This window comes from Neofelis nebulosa, chromosome 6 (genome assembly GCF_028018385.1).
Source record: "Neofelis nebulosa isolate mNeoNeb1 chromosome 6, mNeoNeb1.pri, whole genome shotgun sequence".
NCBI lineage: Eukaryota > Metazoa > Chordata > Mammalia > Carnivora > Felidae > Neofelis > Neofelis nebulosa.
The window spans coordinates 6,921,427-6,941,089 of record NC_080787.1 but is presented as its reverse complement, the minus strand read 5'-3'; the positions used below and the strand labels follow the sequence as shown (position 1 = coordinate 6,941,089).

Genomic DNA, 19,663 nt, shown 5'->3' with positions numbered 1-19,663 from the left:
TTTAATTTTAAAGCTGTTCTGATACCAGTGGATTTTCTCGGTCCTCTTTCAAGTGAGAAATGTATTTATCTCACCTTCATGTCTGAAGGATATTTTTGTTATAGATAAAATTTCAGCTTAACAATTATTTTCTTTTAGCATTTAGAAAAACATCCTTCCCTGTCTTTCTAGCTTCCATGGTTTCTGATGAGAATTCCACAAACATGCAGATTGTGGTTTCGTTCTCCCCTGGCAGCTTTCACGTGCTTTTCTTTCATCTTCAGCGGTTTGACTGTGATGTGCTCGGGTGTGATTTTCTTTGGATTTATCCCTCCTGGGTTTACTGGACTCTCTGAATCTGGTTTAGGCGCGTTGCACGTCCCTGAGCCGTGTTGCACTTTGGGCCGGGCTGCAAGGGACAACGGAGAAAAACAACAACTGGCTGTGCCTCGGCCTTCGGGGTCACAGATTTTACAACCTAACAGTCTAGGTGCTAGGGGTCTGTGGGGCCGAGGCCAAAAGTGGAGAATGTGGGCATCGATCCCACCGCCTCTCGCATGCTAAGCGAGCGCTCTACCACCTGAGCTAATTCCCCGGCCGCATGCTGGGGGTCCTTCCAAGTTTTCTTTAATAAGGAGATGCGTGGTCTCCATTATTCCCCGTCCTTGGGGACCCAGAGTACCGGGCGGGTCAAGTGCATGGACGCGGAACGTGGATTCAGCTGAGCGCGCATCTTCTCGAGACTCGCCAGGCCGGGGGCGGAGCGGTCACCGGTCCCTCCGCGGGGGACGGAGGGGGACAGAGCCGCCAAAAGATCTGGTGCCGCCAGAGCCTCCCGTCGCGCGCTCTCCGGGACAGAAGCGCGCCCTTTCGGATCGGGAGGGAGTCCCCCGGGACGGGACCCCCACACCCCCGCGCCGAGGCGGCCTCCGGAGGGGGCGGCGGGACGGCCCCGGGTCGCGGAGGCAAAAAGACGCACGCTGTTCCCGCCCGGTCTCGAACCGGGGACCTCTCGCGTGTGAGGCGAGCGTGATGACCGCTACACCACGGAAACCCCGCGTGGGGGCGCTTCTCCTCTGTTCCGGGATGCGCCTTCGCCCGGGTAAACGTGCGCCGCCTGGCGGTCCCGGTCCGTACTGCAGACGAACAGCCAGACCCCGAATGTGCCCCACGGAAGGGCGGAGAAGCACGACCGCCGCGGAGCGTAGGCACCAAACTGCTCCTGGGGGGATGCGGGCGCGGAGGGTACCGGGGGGAGGTGGGGGAGGTGGGGGGAATGGGGGAGGGGAGCGCAGGCGCGGCCGTAGGAACGCCCTGGGGGGAGGGCGAGGCCTGTTTAATTACTGGAGTGAACGACGAAGTGCCTCGGGGCGGCCGGGCGGGGACAGCGGGGTCCCCGCAGCCGCACTGCGCCCGAGACGGGGTTGGGGGACGCGAGCCCGCCCTCTCCCCCCTCCCGCGCCGTCCTCCCCCTGCCCGCGGCGGCGACCTCCACGCCCCGGGGCAACCGCGGGGCTTCTGACCTGCACGGCAAGTTCAAACGGAGGTAATAACGGACTTTGGATTTTTTGTTTCTTCTTTCTCGGCGCAGACGGGACGGGGAGGGGAAGAAGCCCGACAGGCCGCGCGATCCGCGGGACGGAAGGCGGTCGCAGGGAGGCCGCGAGGGGCGTCCGAGCCCGGGGATGCGCCGACGGCCACTCCCGGTTCTCCGGGCCGGAAGAAGCGGATTTCGGGGGTGGCGGAAAGGGCCCCCTGCTCCCCGCGATTGAGATTTGCGTGAAGGTTTATTTAGCCCGGGAAGGAAAGGGAGAAGGATGACGCCCTATGTCAGATGGAGGCAAGTGTGGATCGGAGGCCTCTGCACGGGGCGGCCCTGAGATCAGAGTGACGGAAACAAAGGCTGTGACCCAGAGTTGTCGGAGAAGACGCCCGCAGGCACGTCGGGAACAGGCGGTGCGTGGCGGCAGGCCGTTAAAGGTGCCTGGGCCTCACCCCTACCATCGTGCTCCCACGTTTTAATGACACCCAGGGCGAATTCCTGGGGATCGCCTGCTAGGTCACAAACAGAACCAATGAGAACCTTTTCCAAGGCCACCTCTGTGCCCCAAGACAGCTATTTGTCAAGGGACCCAGTCAGCGGCAGGTTGACCCAGTCACACAGTAAATGCCCAGCAGAAAATGCTGTAGGGTAATTCCTTCCCCAGCAGGTGTCAGATCTAGTGAGAGTTCCAGCAAGGGCGAGTTCGGGAAGGTCATGACTCCTAGCGGGCTGGCCCGTGGGACGTCCCTGCATCTCATCCCACGCTGATGGCCTTTCCTCTTCTTCACCTTGAGCCGAAGCCTTAGACACACCAAGAGCCCAGCATGAGGTTCTGGCAACAAGGGCCAGAGAGGTCCCCACCCCAGCTGTCAGCCTCTCAATTCTTCTGTGTCCAGACTTGACTCTTTTGCATCACGGAGGCCATTACTCAAATGTCACGGCCTTGGAGAGCCCTTCCCCGACCTCTCCAGCTACATCAATGCCCCACCTGTCTCTCTCTTCATTTTTTTTTTTTAATTCTGTACCGGAAAGTATGTGAAATTGCTGTTACATCTTCCATACTTCCTCTAGAGTAAAGGCTTCTTGAAAGGTTGACGGTCTAGATCCTGTCTAGGACGATGCTGGTCCCAGCTATCGCCTGTTCAGACACTGGTGACATGGAGGGGACAGTTTCCCTCTGTCTTGTACTCTTTCATAGGGTCAATTCAAGGAGGAACCATTCTTAAACTGAGGCCACATGCTCGCAGGGGGGCCCTCTGGTTTCCTGGAACGGACGAGATAATTGCGCACAGCCGAAAGGAGGCAAGAACACGTCACCCGTGGCGTTTTGGAATACTCGTTTCTGCTTGGCAATCACACAGCACCCCTTTTGGAGCTCTTAGTGGCTTAAGGAAGAGGCAGTTGCCACGATTAATTTGTAAGAAATGGAAGTGATCGGGTTTTGCTAGTGGCCGGCCGTGATCATGTAGCGGTAAATACTCAGGTGGTGACTGTGGCGCCCTCAGTGGGAATCTGGGTGTGGCAGTCTGGAATCGGTTCATTGCCTCCACCCCCGAAACTGGATCTAAGGCTTTGATCGGAAGCTGGGTTTTCTTCCATTCGGAAGAAAATCTGTGCTTCTTTCCGGGCACTGCCTGTCAAATCAGGCCAGAAGGGGAAGAAAAATCTAAGCTTTCTCAATTCGTTGTCCTCTTTCTCTGCGCACCTCCACTCAAGGCGGTGCTCACAACTGTTTTGAGGGTGAGAAGCCGTTCATCTGCTTTAACCCAAGAGAATCTGCCAAGTCCCTGAAGAATGAAACAACAGGGTTTGAAGGCAAATTAGGAAGGACTTACTTTTGCTCGAGCGTGCACGGGAAAAAAATTCCAGGAGTGAAGGTGTTCGACGGGCCAGCCCTCCTCACGAATGGCTTTGGATGTCAGGATAAAGCATTTGGACAGTCTCTGTAGCTAAGTTTGCTGGTAAATGAATTTAGTCTGGGCTGTATGTGAGTTTGCATTTCAGTAACATGCCAACAGGGGGCAGCACTAAGCTGATCGCGAAGGCCGGGAGGCCGGGAGGTCAGGGCATTATCGTGAGGGTCTAGCCAGAGGTGCTCTCCAGTAACTCTGTTGGGGTTGGACACCTTTACTCATCCAGCAAATCTTCATTTGAGGGCCTACTGCATGCTGTCGGGCGGGGCGGGGATCAGAGTGCGTCCCTAGATGCTAGATGGCATTGACCCCAAGGCCCTTGGGTGTGAAACTCTATGAGAGGGTGTGATCTCATATGGAATTCTATGGAGAGGTCCCAAGGAACCACTGCCCTGTGCGTGGAGAAAAGGCATTCCGTAATGCAGACATCGGAGGAGGAATTGGGCCTCGGTTTTGAGGTCCGAGGCAAGGAATTGGTCCAGCAGGGTGATCGGTGGGACTTTCCTCTCCCCGTCGGAAGACCCCAACGTGGGGGTTCAACGTGACTTTATTTTCCCGTGTGCAAGATGTCAATCGACATCACTGTTTTAAGAACAAAATGAATCCAGGCAACAGAGACGTTAGGAAGACGTGTTACCCCCACGGTCCCCTTCACAAAGAGCAGGTTTGGGACTGCAATCAGAGGCTGAAGCCAATTTCAGGAGAATGAAAATGCTTCCGTTTTGGACACAAAGGTGGGGTGCACCCCAGGAACGGGGCAGGAATCCAGCAGCAAAGGGGCCGGAGGTACCTGTTTGCCATTGGTCAACCTGACGGTCTGGGAGAGGAAGAAGTTTTGTTTTCGGCGGGTCTGGGAGGGTCACCAGAGTACCTCGTCACAGCAGGAAGTGGGTCCAGACACAGGCCAGGCTACGGGGCGGACAGGGTGGGTTGGGTTGTAAGTGGGGTCATCGCGGGAGGCAGAGGGCATGGGAACTTTCCCACTGCAGGGTCCCCTACCTGGAGAGATCTGATTCAGGTTCGTTTTCTTCAAGTCCTTCAAGTCCTATTTTCTTCGAGTCACACGAGCCGCTCACGTCGGTTCCTCGCTGGTGATCTGGGTCATCTGGAGAGCGATGACCTCGTGACAGATTTCCGGCGCGGAGCGAAGCGGACGTACAGAGGGAGGTCTGGGACCGCGGGGTTTGCGAGTAGGAAGCCACTGCGGGTGCAAATCCCTACACACTTGCCCGTGGGAGACACATCGGCGCTGTTAATAGTGGTTGTCACTGGAGCGGCGGCCAGTGCTGGTGGCATCTGAGTTTGGACTCCAGGAACGTATCTCCGCTTCCAAAAGTTTAAAGACAAAGTTTGGGCCGCCAGGATGGAAGGAGCCGCTCAGCCCAGGCCCTTCTGTTCTCTTTTCTGTCGCCCGAATTCTCTCCGCTGCCCCCTGCGCTCGTCCAGCGTTGGTCTGGAAGTAGGATAGAAAGTCCGTCCCTTTACTGGCCGGGATCCTCTCTCTGCCATTCTGTCGGCTGGCCCGCTCGCGTGTGCGTCGGTGACCCCCCCCCCCCCGCCCCCGCAGTGGGGACGAGCCCTGCAGTAGCAGCGGCCCCAGGGACCTGTCACTTTGGAGGCCGGGGACTGGAGGGGCGCGATGCGCAGGGCGCGCACTGCGCCACGTGGGGCGGCTGCGCTGCACCTGCGGGGGCGGGGGGAGCTCCGCTGCGTCTGGGCCCCCGTGCCGCCCAGCTGAGCCCAGCCCCGTACCCTGCCACTGGGTAGCCACAAGGTCCAGGTCGTCCCTGTCACCGTGAGAAGGGCTCATGGCCTCCCAGCTGCTTCTCTCTCTGGGTGGAGGGGGCGGGGGTGTGTGTGGATGATTCCCGTGCGTTCTGTCCTCGCCCTCCACCTTCTCTCCTCCGTCGGGGATGAAGTCGCTGTGGATTGTTGCGGTGTGGATTCCGACGGCCCCGCACCGGAGGAAACGGAGCAGGATTGTCAGAGGATTCGGAGCGGTAACAAAGGGGCGAGCGTCCCTGAACCGGAGACGGTTTCATGCAAAATGGGCTGGTGTCGAAGATGTCATTAGTCCATTTGTGCCAGACTCTGGCCTGCTTCGTACGTCTTCCCTCCGTCCTCAGGGGTGTGGGGACGGAACCAGAGTTCTAATTAATGCAACTCCTCATAATAAAACAGCCCCTGCAGGTGGTAAGCCCCACCGCCCCCTCTATCCCCAAAAGGACGGGGACGCCGAGCCAGCCAGGAGTCGAACCTGGAATCTTCTGATCCGTAGTCAGACGCGTTATCCATTGCGCCACTGGCCCCGCCGGCGGGGGCGCCCGTTCAAGCATCAGTAATTAGTCTTCCCCAGGTGCTCGCATTCCTCTGTCCCTCGGTTTCTGGGTGTCGCTCGCGTGCACTCGGCCCCTTTCCGGATTCGCGGTCTACCTCGAGGACTCATTAGTTCGGTGTCCGGCCGGCTCAGGGCACTGACCTCGTGGCCGAGCCCCTGCCAACCCCAAACGATGGAGGTGTTGCAGCCTAGCTGTTGGAGAGCTGCCGGAAGCCGGGGGTCGGGGACCAGCGTGACCGCAGGCGGTGAGAAACACCGCCAACCGGGTCAGACTCCTTACCCAGTTTGGGCTTTGTGCCTTCCCGCTGTCGTCGGCGCAGAGCGCCCGGGGCTCCCCTAGATGGCGCTGTGTTGCTCACGGGCCATTTGCCCGGGGGGTGTCGCTCACTGAATTGCGTGTCCCTTGAGGGCAGCACCCTCAGGGTCAGCAATAACTGAGTTCCCGGTGAACGTCTGTGCCTGAAGAATTGAGGGAGAGCAAAGCCTGCGTGCAGGCGTGTGAATCCACACTCTCCTAACCCGGAGGTTTCGGTGGAAGCCCCGAGGAGTTCTGGGCACAGCGCTGCGGGTCTGGTTTCCTGAGTTCGGCTGTGAGGCTGCAGGGCTGGGCAGGCCCAGCAGGTCTAAAGCTAGTGACGCACAGTAGGGCTGGGCTGGAGCCAGTGGCCGAGAAGCTTCCTAAGTGAAGAGAGTGTCTAGCCTGATGGGACGGAAGAGAAAGCTGAGCGAATCAAAGGCACACGGGCCTGGCAGTCTTCGTGGCACCTGTGTGGTTGCTTTGGAGTTTGTCCCGATGCCGGCGACCAGGAGGGTTTAGAACTGAATGCTGACACACAGCGTCCATGACATCGGCCTCTAAAGATGCCGCCCCAGTAACAGGAAACCTTCGGCAATGGATCCACAACCAGTGAAACCACAACATTCAACGGCCCAAACGAAGTGGATTCTTTGCCACACGCAACAAGCCCAGAGGGTGAGGAAGCCCAGCGCGTGGTTAATTCAGCGGCTCCACGATGTCCTCGGGACCCAGACTTTTAAAAAATTGTTGCACCCCGTCCCGTCTCAACAGATGGATCTCACGCTCCAGCCGGTTTCCCTGCAGTTCCTCAAACTCTCAGGAGCTTTAAAGTCCAGAAGGAAAACAAAACAAAACAAGACAAAAACCCAGACAGGCCTCTTTCCTCTGTCTCTTGTGGAGGACAAGGTCTCCTGTCTGCTCCCGGTAGATTTCCGGCTAGATGTGCATAACTGGCGGGAATTATTCCCCGGAGCAGGCCCACTGTGGTTGATTAGGTCAATCCTAATTCTTCTTCTGGAGCCGGGAGTGGGGGTCTATCTCCTCCAAAGCCGAGGAGGTGGAGGGGATTTTGTCATGCAAAGGAAAACATGTTTCTGTTGGAAAGGAGGCGTGGGGGCCGTGCGATTGGCGGTGGGGTCCCCACGCGGGAGTCAGCTCCGTCCCTGGGTTTGACATAAAATGAAATCAATAGCCTTTAAGGCATTTTTGAGAGCTGAGAGCTCTATTCCTTACGTTCACCTACATCAGATCATGGCCCCATTTCCGGATCTAACCCTCAGAGAAGTAACGTGACCTGCAGTTTGTATTCGATGCAGGTACAGTAGCCGGACATTCATTGCACCTGACAACGTGTTGACCTAGGGATCGGAAGCATGTACTTTGGGCTGTTAATGATGCCGCGCGTCACGGATCTTCACGACCCCGGAGTGAGACGATACTGCAGTGTCTAGGTCTGGAGTGTCCGCGGCCAACGTGTGCCACACAGAGCATGGCGCTGGGACTCAGCCGTCTGGTCCCCCGGGACGGAGTGGGGGCCTTCAACTCTTAACTCTCAGTAGTTTATGCTACTAAGTTTGCAAAACACACACCCCTCACTGGTTCCCACACGTAGTTTTGCGGCATCTTCAACGGCTGTCAGCATTTTTAATTTATTTCGTCATCGTGAGCGGCTCCTTTCGGGCATCGCCGCAGTTTAACGTTTTCCGACGTGAGGCGGACCCTCTCTTCTCGTCGCTGTCCAGGAGAAGGCACTGCTAGGGAAAGGGAGAGCGGGCTGGGACAGAGACCCGGCTTCACGCCCAGACCCTGCCTTTTATCAGCTATGCGATGGCCAAATCACGTAATTTTTCAGCCTCCGCATGTCCTATCTGCGGTGTGAGGGCGACCGTCACTTTGCAGGTTTGTTGGGAAATTAAATAACGTGGGGCAGGGAAGGTCCTGGCGGATCTCGGCTGTAAGACGTGGTCTCCATTGACAGCCACGTCCCGTCCCCTCCCCCTGCCGGCCCCCAACTTCATGTCAAAAACTCAAACTCAAAATAACTCAGTAACTCAGAACTCAATCACTGCATAGGTATTTACCAAGCAACGTGTGAAACACTAAGGATTCGCAGATGAAGCTGAATCCCCATTTTCTCGAGGAGCGAACATCCAGCCAGAGAGAGACAAATCGAAACTCATCAGCACAGTAAGACAGGAGACCGGTCATCCCAGAAACAAAGAAGAAAATGTGTTGTTACCAGCATGGAAACGAGGCACCGAACTCCGGAGGGGAAGTCGGCGGGAGCTCTGCCTGACCGGGTCACAGCCGACTTCGTCTTGAAGGAGAAACACATCTGACCTTGCGAAGAAGGAAGGAAGGGGCCAGGGGGTTCAGGGCGCGCACGCCTGGACGTTCCAGAAGGTGCCTGGCACAGCTGAGGGAAGTTTCACCAGGTGGAACTGTGGTTTGAGTCGGCTGGAGAATGGGAGCCAAGCAGCAGGAAAAGAGCTAGAAAGGCCGCTGGCAGGGTGCTGGCGGCTGCAGATACACTGGCGATGTTTTTTTCCAGATTTGCTGGTTCATTTCTTACATGTTTCAATATTCTTTTTGTTGTTGTTTGCATGTATGACATGCACACGATAAAAAAAAAAAAAATTAAGGGGCACCCGGGAGGCTCAGCCGGTTAAACGTCCAATGTCAGACTCTTGGTTTCCAGCTCAGGGGCTCAGGGCGTGGTCTCACGGTTTGTGGGATCGAGCCCCGCATCGAGCTCTGGGCTGAAAGTGCGGAGCCTACTTGGGATTCTCTCTCTCTCCCTCTCTCTGGCCCTCCCTGGCATGAGTGCGTGCGCGCACTCTCTCTCTCAAAATAAATAAATACACATCAAAAAAATAAAAATAAAAAATTAGGGGCACCTGGGTGACTCCGTTGGTTAAGTGTCTGACTTCAGCTCAGGTCATGACCTTGCTGTTCATGGGTTGAAGCCCGGCATCGGGCTCTGTGCTGACAGCTGGGAGCCAGGAGCCTGCTTCGGATTCTAGCTGTCCTCCCCCCCCCCCCCCCCCGCCCAAATCTCTTGTGTAGCCTGGATTCTACCAAAGCTTTCTTTGAGTCTAGGAGCTAGTCATGCGTGTTTCCAATGATTTTCATTGTTTAAGGTAGTTTAGATCTGGTTTCGTTCCCTGCACCAGAAAGAGTCCTGAATAATACAACGGTGAAGAGATTTCACTCGTGAAATTTCCAGAGGGCAGAGAAGTTTTTGCCAACACTTGGGCCTCACAGATGGGGAACGAGCTTTGTTACCTTTAGGAGACTACTTCCGGGAGACCGGGAACGGCGGGGTGCGGGTGGCTGGGCCTCAGGAATCTTCAGGGTGAGGAGAAGGTTCTCATTTCAAATCCCTAAGAGCCAAAGCACACTCATCCCTCCCGGGACCCCACCTTGGTCTTCCCTCTTGTGAAAACGTAAACTACTGGAATCCTAGCCCGTGTCTGAACACGGGTTAGTCACAGGCCAACTCCTTCTGGTCTCACGCGGTAATGAAACACGAGTGTGTGTCGCCGGGAAGCCTTGACTTACAGGTTGGACGCGATGTGTCTCTTACAGTTAGCCTTCTTGCCACCACCGAGGTCAGGCCAGCCCAGTTTACCCAGTTTCCTCTACGACTGTTGCCGGGCCTCATCGGCCACTGGTGTTTGCTTGGGTTCCACTTGGATTGGCTTCCGTAAAATACACCAGAGCCAACAAGTGACGGAAGCTGCAGAAACAGGGAATTCCCGAGGAAAGAACGACGGTTTTGAAGCTGGAACACTATGCTACTTGATACATGTCAGGAAGTTTAACAATGAACCATTTTTCAAAGCAGGTTTGACCAATGGGAGCGGGGTGCAGGGAGCGGACTACTCTGTCCATCCCGTCTCCCCCACACCTGCCCCTCGTCCTGCTAGAACCCGTCTTCCAAATCCTCTCTCATATCCAAGACATGGCTCTTACCGAAGATTCAGGAGAGAGGATTCTGTGGCTTCGGTGAAGGCAAAACTCTGACTTTATGGAGTAGGAGCAGCCGCGGTGGGCGGGCGACATGCCACTGTGCCCAATCCAGGCCCAGAACCACTCATGGCACCCAATCCAGGCCCAGAACCACTGCACCCAATCCCAGCCCACAACCACTGCGCCCAATCCAGGCCCAGGACCACTGCACCCAATCCCAGCCCACAACCACTGCGCCCAATCCCGGCCCACAACCACTGCTCCAATCCCCGCCCAGAACCAGCAGCACTTGAGGGGAAGGGCTGAGTCCCACAGGTGGTTGATCTGCATTCAGGATCTACCCCCAGGACTTGCAGAGGCCCGAGAATGTTCACCAGATAAGAAAAACAGTGTGGTGCTGAGCGAAGGGATCAAGGAGGGGTAGAGAAAGGTGATGTTCGCTTCCTCGTGTGAGCTCCTTGGTTTCTGGATGTATAGACTGTGCAGCAATAACCCAAGGAACACACGGGTCCCTGTGAGGAAAGAAAGGCAACGACGACCTGTGCGGTCAGCTTAGTTTAGGGCCTGAGGGCTCAGTCCCTTAGGGGCTACGTCACCCTACCTCCCCGACCCTGTTTCCTCCGGTTCATTTGCATTGGATTCGCTTTCTCCTCAGTCGTCCCCGACCCGCTTCCGAGGGGCTCTGCCCAGAGGACCACCACCCCGGCCCGGTACCAGTGCATCAGGGGGTCCTCGCCCTCCTATCGCCTACCTAGGAGGAAGAAGGTGACTGTGAAGAGAAAGTAGTGTTTCTGGTGCCAGGAAGGGGCTGAGGGAAGGCCGGGAGGATAAAGCTCAGGAAGAAGGACAGAAGAAGGGCGACGATCACGAAAATCCGACCAAATGTGAAGTGGTCTGAATTGGGAAGGGAGAGGGGAGAGAGGCCAGCAGCTCCCTCTGGGGTCCCCTTCCTTCCTGGGTCTGAGTCCCTAGAATGCTAAAGAAGCAGGGCACAGACTTCAAGGTGGGAGCCAAGGGCACCTGGTGGGAAGCGGAGGGAGCCGCAGAAAGATCTAGAATAGCGATTCTAGAATGGTGCTTCCAGAATGGTGATTCCAGCCGGGCTGGTGTCCCCCCCAGAGGACTGACGCCCCACCGGGCCCCCATGGGGTGGAAAGAGGGGCCGACAATTCCTGGGAGGGACGGGATCAGTGTGGGGCCCTCCCTTTCGAGGGCAGAACTTACTCGATCTTGATGAAGGAATCCGGCCCGTGACGTCACGGCTGCAGATGGCCAAGAGGGCGCTGAACGGGACGGGGGCAGTGCCCGGGACCTCTACCCTCACCCAGGTGGAGAGGTTGAAGGCCCACCACAGCAGGGCCGAGCCCGCGAAGGTGCCCACCAGGATGGGGACGCGGGTACAGCCTATCCCACACTTCACACAAAAGGGTGCTGACTGGAAAAACGTGAGGGGAAGGCACACGAGTTAGATTTTCTCACTTCCTTTGGGGTTTCTCCCCATCCTTAAACCGCCATCCAAGTCCCATTTCCTCTCAGCTTGCAGAGTTCTGCCTCCTCCCTCCTGGCCCTGTCCCCTCCTGTCTCTGTGCCCTGGCCGGCAGGGCCGAGAGCCTTCCTCTCGCTGGAACCCCGCACAGGCCCTCACAGCCTTGTGTTGTTACTACGCTTCTTCTGGGTGTCCCTGGGCTGGAAGTCCCTGGAGGACAAGAGCCCCGACTTAACCTCCCATCACACTCTGCCCAGTGCTTTACATGCAAGAATATCTCAGCCAATACCTGTTGACAGAAAGGGGGGAAAAAAAATAGCAGACGCCAAATCCGTTCCTCGGTGATGTCGAGACAAGTCTGATGCTCAGCTTTCCCTGGCACGGTCGTCGCCTCTTGTCCCCTGTCTTCCTGCTGACGGTCCCGGCTTACCTTTTCTCTTATTTCTTCTTTTAATCGTTCTGTTTCAGCTTTAATCCTGTGACATCCTAACCTCTTCAAGAGTAGAAGCTTGTGGTCCTCTCCCTTGGCGGTCCCTTGGTAGGGACACTCGGTGACATCCTAAGTATGTGAACTCTACCTTCCTCTCTGCTGTCTCTGTTTGAAAAAAACAAAAAACAAAAAACGTAGCAGGGGCCCCCGGTTGGCTCAGTCGGTTAAGCATCCAACTTTGACTCCGGTCACGATCTCACAGTTTGTGAATTTGAGCCCCGCATCCACAGAGCCCGCTTCAGATCCTCTGTCCCCCTCTCTCTGCTCCTCCCCTGCCCGTGCTTTCTCTCCCCCAAATCAATAAAACATTAAAAAAAAAACAAAAAAAACCCTATATCATTTCCCACACCTCTCCACCCAGCCATGTCTTTGTTTTCCTTGGCACTCGTGTACCTCAAAAGTTACGGCTTGTGTCCTTCGTTCTAACTTCTAATACTGACTAGGCAGGAACACTGCATTCCTGTACAAGACTGAAGGTTCCTGTACAAGACTGAAGGGGACGTGAGAGAGATTACAGGATAATCAGGGAGATACCTGGGGAGATAAAAGTGGAAAACAGTTTTGTGTTAAGGGCGCACTGGTCAGACTGCCCACTTCCATCCTTCGTCAGAATACTGTTAGCCCACGTGACACCTTTGGCCCCTGCCCCTACTGACTAGCACGCTGCTTGGCCAATGGTGGACACTCGGCAAGTTTGTTGACGAAGGAATTAATGAGTAAGTAAATATAAAGAATAAGGAGAGGACGTCGCAGAGGGCTGCTAAGAACCTCTCTGGAAGCTTTTAAAATGCAAATTCTGGGAAGGCCAGGACTATCTTGTCCATTCTATTCATTTCAGTGTTCTGAGCCCTAATGTACTGTCTGTCACGAGGCAGGTGCTACATAAATATTTTTGGAACGAATGAATGATCCAGGAACACAAGACTCCTCCTCGGGGTGGAGGGATTTGTCACGTTCACTCAGCTGACCTTTCCTGTTAGGTATACACTATACCAAAATGTTTAAAAATTCAGTTGGAATTTTGTCGAGTGTGCAATACATTTCTAGCTCAGAACTATAGGTTTTTGTATGAGTCCGTTGTACAATTAAGAGGATAGTCTGCTCATGCCAGTGGCCGGGGAAAGAAGGGATTTTTGTGGCGGGAAATCAGATGTAATTTGACAAGGTAAAGATCGCTTTTGACGACCACGTGCACTTGGAGACCCAATCCTGAGACTTAGGGAGAGTAGACATGGCAAGGTCTTTAAGTTTCAAGGTTGGCGGGAGCTCCATTGGAAAGGGCAACATATTTTCTTGGCTCAATGGCTCCAGGGAGTGTGATTCTTGAGTGCAGTTCAGTACTATGGGGTGGGGTCCACACACAGATTCCAAACCTTTCCCAACCAGAGATCTACAGCTGAGCTGATCTAATCTATAGAAAACAGATGACCACCAGTCACCATTTTCTCAAAGGGTGGCACCCAAATAGTTCCATTCTAGATGCCTTAGGAGAGGTTAATTCATGACCTCCAGTGGACACCTTAGTGCACGAGGCTGACTTAGGTTAGTCTGAGAAAAGATGGACCAAGGCTGAGTCTCCTACACATTTCCCACGTGAGAAAAGCTTAGGATTTTCTCAGGGTCTATGTAGCTCTAAAAAATAATTCTTTGAGTTAGTAGCTTCAGTGCCCAGATCCTCGGGTGCCCAGATCCCCTTTATCTTGTGGAAGACAGTGGGACGTTACTTAGTGCTCTTAAGTTCCGTGGTAATCTTGTATCTGAGTTGGAGGACACCTTTAGGGGCAAATGGTATTTATAAGCTTCCAGAAGAGTTCAGGGGCTCTTTTGCCTCCTTTACACTCTAAACACATAGTACCTTTCACATATGACTCAACATTTTTCTATCTTACAGCACAGTTTTTGTTTGTTTTGACATATCATATCCGCATGTACATGACAAGTGGTAATTTAAAAAAAAGAAGAAGAAAGGAAAGTGTCGGGGATAGAAACGGCCAGCTAACTCTACATAATCTGTCTCCCACGTCACCCACCCCCAAGAAAGACCCCGCACTCCGGGTAAACGTAAAGGCACACACACACACACACACACACACACACACACACAACCTGGAGCTAGCCCCTCCCTCCAACCACTCATCTCACAACTCTCCTAGCTCTGAGGTCTTTAACGTAGTTAGATATTTTGAAAACCTAGTTGAACGTGGCGTTGGGACACCGGGAACTTGGGGGAGCCGATCTCGGACCTGTTCCGGCTGTTTGTCCCGGGCAGTTCCCATGTCCTGTCCCGGGGAGGGACGCCGGGGGTGGGAGGAGCCGCGGGCTCCGGCGACAGGTCGCGGGTCACTCGGCTGCAGCGGGCAGCCCCGCACGCGCCCTCTGGCGGCCGCGAGCATCCTCGGGTGTCCACCAGGTGCTGGGACACCGCGGGGGTGGGGGTGGGGGTGGGGGTGGGGAGGAGAGGCGGGGAGCGGCCTCCGTGCGCACCCCCCCCCCCCCGCCACCGGCCAGCCCTGCGCGTGAAGCGCGGTCCTGGGGGGCCCGTCGGGGTCGCCCGAGCGCGTGCACCTGTGTGTCCCTGGAAGCAGCCGCCGCCGTTTCCGCGAGCAGAGCGCCCTCCGCGCCTTCGGGCCCCGGGCGGGGTGGCAGAGGAACCCGCTCCGCCTGGGCGCGCGGGGACAGCGGGGGACACGCGGGCCGGGCTCGCTTCCCGCCGGCGGACGCCCCCGCGTAGGCCGTGTAGCTAGCGACCGGAAGTGGGGAGCAGGTGCTCCAGTGGCGCAATCGGTTAGCGCGCGGTACTTATACAGCAGTATGTGTGCGGGTGATGCCGAGGTTGTGAGTTCGATCCTCACCTGGAGCATCGTTTTCCGCCCAGAGGCGGCCTCCCTCCGGAGAAACCCTTTCCTGCCTCCCTAGGCCCTTGGGGACTACATCCCACCATCTTCGATGTGTTTGAATTTGTTGGATAGCAAGTATCCTCCCGGTTCTCCTTCGCGCTTTTGAAACAGAATAATGTGAAGAAGCGTTTGCAGACCGAGTCTGTTGTGCTGCGGTGACTTAGCTTCTCTCTTTAGCCCCACCCTGCCCTTCCTGCACCCCCCTTCCCACTTTGCTCTAAAGACGATGGCTCCTGGGGAGCCCCCGGCACATATTTAGAAAGTGCTGAGCAACTTGCCTGCTGTGACGAGCCCTGAACTCCATTAGAGGGAACTCAGAAGTGAGACATTTCCTGCCGGATGAAAATTCCAGCTTCGGGGAACAATGAGATGCTGATTTCTGATTTCTGAAGACAGCATCACCTCTAGTATCCCCCCGCCCCCACTTTACCCTGATGAACCAACAACCATGGAAGGTTGAGCAGCTCTGGTCACCTGAGAAGCAGAACCTGGCATCCCCATATTATCCAGCTGTCTGGGCCTGGAACAGGACGAGCGATGATGACATCCAGAAACCAGAAATCTGCAGACCAACATTGCAGGAATAAGCAGATTGCTGTGCACGAGGTAGGTAGGAAGTAGGTAGTGATTTTGACTTAGAAATATGCGGCTCCCCCCCCCCCCCGCCCCCATGAAACAAGAAGCCCACCTGGTCATGGATCTTATCACACCTCCTCACTCTGCCCCAAAGGGTAAATTGAACTAGGTAATTTGGAGTACTTTTCCCAGCTGTAAAGATTATCCCAAACCTGAGCGCATGTATGTCCCACCCGCAACAGGATGCAGAAAATAGTACATGGAATGAAAGGGAGCCCAGAGAACTCTCCCTTGAAATCTGGATTCCTAAACGTGTCCTGCATGCGTCTGGACATTGTACAGTCACAGAGTGGTCTTCCTGGGGAAGCGTAGGGAAGTCCCATCCAGGAAAGCACCAGATAATAATAAAAATGGACACCTTCACACTTCATAGCTTTTGCTAAGCCACCGGAGTACCTTGGAGACTGTCAAAGTCTAATCTTCAAGTATCTATGGAGATTAAATGGCAGAGATTTATTTAGGTTGTTAATGAGGAAATGGACAGTAAACTAGTTCAAGTGACAGTAGAAGAGACTGGTAAATGCATTATCAGTGGCGGAAAAAAAGAATGCTCAAATAATATTGCAAAATTGAGTGAAAAACTAGCTAATGTCCCACAGAACAGCAAAAAGTATAATCTTTGGGGTTATTTTCCAAAAGACAGAAACGAGTTGCATTTCTGCTGGACAAGAATCATTTGAAATTAATCAGTCTTCTGCAGGATAACATTTAACTTTATGGCGTCTAAGCCCTAGAGTAGCAATATCCGAGAAAATCGGTTGCCCCTTAGGTGGGCATGTTGAACATGCTCTAATATAATTTTGAAAGGGTATTCTGTAATCTTTTCGCCTTATTTTCAAGATTTGGATCATTTTTCTTCCCAGATCTAGCATCCTAATTCAATTCTTTGGTCTCTGCCTCCATTCAGTTGGCCGCATGATGGTCAAGACGTCTCATGGTACAAAAAGTTGCTTTTTATTAAAGCACAGGGACAGGACCCGTGGGCAGAAAGAGCTGCGCAGGGGTTGTGAGGAGTGACTGATTATATACTTTTTAGTTAGTGGGGGTGAGGGATAAGTAAGTCTCCAAGGACTTGGTGTGTGTTGAAAGTGAGATTTACAGGATCTTGGAGGGGTGGCAGTTGTCAAGATAGGGTTACCCTTTATTGTCTAATAAAGCATGAGTCATGAGAAGCTGTAGGCATGTCATGCTCTGCGTGTCTCCAATGCGCATCAGTGGGCCACGTGTTGTCAGATAATTCATTTTTGGTTACTTTCTGCCGGCCTTTGCTTTCCTCATCAGATCTTATTGAACATCTGCCCAATAGGTATGTTTTGAAAAGTGAGTTGTGTCCTCAATGGTAAGCGGTTATTTCCATAAAGAACTGTTGTGATGCTATTGAAACCACTCTGGTGATACTCAACCTGGAATGTTTCGCTAGATGTTGGTAGGCAGCTACAGAAGAAAGGAGAGAGTGGTTAGCTACTCTCCCCAACGCGCTAAGCTGTCATGATAGCAGACCTGCGACGAAATTCTGCACGTATATGATCATTTATTGGGAAGCAATAAATGATCAGAGATCAAATGATCAGAGATCAAATGATCGAAAGAGTCATCAGATCTGTTCTGTAAGTTCAGCAAAGTTCCTGTGTTTTTGTTGTTGTTTTCTTGCTTGTGTAGCTCCAAAACTACCTTTAAAAAACTGAGGTATAATTGACATACAACAGTGAGTTCATTTCAGATGTACAACATAATGATTCAATAGTTGTGTATATTGCAAAATGATCACCCCAATAAGTCTCGTGAACATCCGTTACCATACATAGGTGCAGTTTTTTTCCTTTGATAAGTACTTTGATGATTCCCTCTCTTAGCAACTTCCATATATGCAATGAAGAATTAACTATAGTCGCTATTCTGTACATTACATCCCCATGACTCATTTATTTTATAGCTGGAAATTTGTACCTTTGAACTTCCTTAACCCATTTTGCCCACCCCCACCTTCCACCTCTGTCAACCACCAACCTGATCCCCAGCCCGCCCCCCCAAAACTACTTTTCATGAAAAGTTAGCCTGAGGCATATGCAATAATTTTTCAGAGGCAGAATTCAGCCAAACTTCTATCAGAGTCAGGAAAACCAGAACAGACTACAGCTGCTTTAACTCTTATTATCTTCGGATGCTATCTCTTAAATATCTAATTCGCAGTTCTTGGGCACAACTAATTTACCTACTCAGACCACATTTCTGATATCCTAATTAATTAACATGGACAAATTTCGCTAAAGAAAACCAATTTTTAATATGTTAATCAGCAGAGCCTCTGGTGTTTGTCACAGATAAGACAAGTATTTTTAGCGGCCACTTCTGTACCGTAGGTTTCTGTTTATGATGCCAGCTCGCCATCCTCCAGAGTGTGATATCTGGGCAGTGGCCTGACCCTAGAATCATTTAAAATCATTAAAAACATTTTTTTCTTTAGCTTATTTATTTATTTTGAGAGAGAGAGAGAGAGAGAGAGAGAGAGAGAGAGAGAGAGCAGGATCGTAGGAAGGGGAGGGGCACTGAGAGAGAGGGGGAGAGGGAATCCCAAGCAGGCTTCGAGCTCTCGGTGCAGAGCCCGTCCAGGAGCTCGATCCCATGAACCATGAGATCGTGACCTGAGCTGAAATCAAGAGTCAGAATATCAAAACTCTGGAAATAATCTCAGAGTTTCTTCCAGGTCAAAAGATTCATTTAGAATTTGATTTGGGGAAGTTTGAGAAAAGTATCAAAAAAGATTTTAAAGCACTTGATCAAATAGGATCATAGGTCACTGTGAAGCAATACTTTGTTATCTATTTAATCCAAGTGTCAGCAAAAGATTTTAAAGGGAAATACAGGGGCTTACACACTTGTTAGCAAAAATCAGCTCTTCTAATATTGAGAAGGCTCTATTTTCCTCAGTAATCAAAGACCTGATAAACACAGGAAAATATTTTGGCAAAACATAGAATTTTCTAGGCAGATAACTTTAAATGATAAAAAAAAAAACCTTTTATGATCTCTTACCAAGAGCAGACCAATAGTTCAATAAACTTTGTCTTTTTAACAGACGAAAGAAAATTAAGTTCTAGTTTTATATCAGTGCACGGTTACTATGAAAGCTTAAGAAAAAAACAACAACCCTTTAACAAATTTATTCAATCTTATCCAGCTTGATCACATGCAAAATTCCTTTCCCAATGTTCCTTTTTCATAAACCTTCTACAACATTCTATGTCCGTTTTAGTTCATCCCTTGTTCTCTTTCCCATTCAGAAATAACCGGCTTTACTTTAGGACAAAAGTACACTCATTTCTCTCAACAAAAATGCACCTTCATTCCTCCTTCCTATTCTTACCCAAAACAAAAAACTAGAAAGCAAACCAAAAGACCCCAAACAAACAAACCCCACGAAACGCAAACACCCACATCATATTTTCCTTGCATGTACAATGTTGAACTATTTCTAGTAGCTTTCATTACATATATTGTTAGAATGCTTAACTTTTAGAAATCTTCATTTCTAGTGGAAACCAAACAGTAAGCAATTGTGAACCATTACACCAGCATTCTTTAGATTGGGAAATTTATGAATACGTTTCATAATTTCTAGAAGCATATGCCTTTTAAAACTTTCCAACGTAGCACCGACATATCTAAATATCTTTTAGTTTCTCTGTAATAAGAAGCCATGGGTAGATGAACCTATGTTCAATAAGTGATGCTTCAGTATTTTATCTTATTTGGAAATGATCTAGATGTTTAATGACTATCATCTCATTTAACTTAGCGAAAATCTAAGGTTTTAAGTTACCAAAAAGATTTTTTAATAGACATAAATATTGCCGAAAAACTTACTTATGTACTTCTCCCTTACGTCTACTTAATTCGCTTGCTCTTAATTCTGTTTAGGTTTAGTTATGAACATTTCACAAGACATTGAACAGCTAACCATCATTTTTAAGTTCTTTTTCTTGCCGACAAATTCTGTAACAGAGAAAACATGAGCTTGTTTGATTTGTGGTAAACCCAGATAGAATAAAAGTATTCTATTTCATGCTGGCAACTCTAAAGACGTCTCTTCCAGTTAAATCCACAAACTTCA

The 19,663-nt window shown here is 52.0% G+C and overlaps 4 non-coding genes across 4 annotated transcripts; 1 reads left to right on the top strand and 3 right to left on the bottom strand.

Annotated features, from left to right (window-relative positions):
- Nucleotides 1–501: 501 nt before the first annotated feature.
- TRNAA-AGC (transfer RNA alanine (anticodon AGC)) lies at nt 502–574 on the bottom strand. Its single transcript has one exon. It is a non-coding gene; the product is annotated as a tRNA-Ala (tRNA).
- A 386-nt stretch (nt 575–960) lies between these two features.
- Nucleotides 961–1,033, bottom strand: TRNAV-CAC (transfer RNA valine (anticodon CAC)). The gene has a single exon. It is a non-coding gene; the product is annotated as a tRNA-Val (tRNA).
- Nucleotides 1,034–5,671: 4,638 nt separating this feature from the next.
- On the bottom strand, nt 5,672–5,744 carry TRNAR-ACG (transfer RNA arginine (anticodon ACG)). The gene has a single exon. It is a non-coding gene; the product is annotated as a tRNA-Arg (tRNA).
- Nucleotides 5,745–14,785: 9,041 nt separating this feature from the next.
- TRNAI-UAU (transfer RNA isoleucine (anticodon UAU)) lies at nt 14,786–14,879 on the top strand. The gene is made up of 2 exons: nt 14,786–14,823; nt 14,844–14,879. It is a non-coding gene; the product is annotated as a tRNA-Ile (tRNA).
- Nucleotides 14,880–19,663: the final 4,784 nt, after the last annotated feature.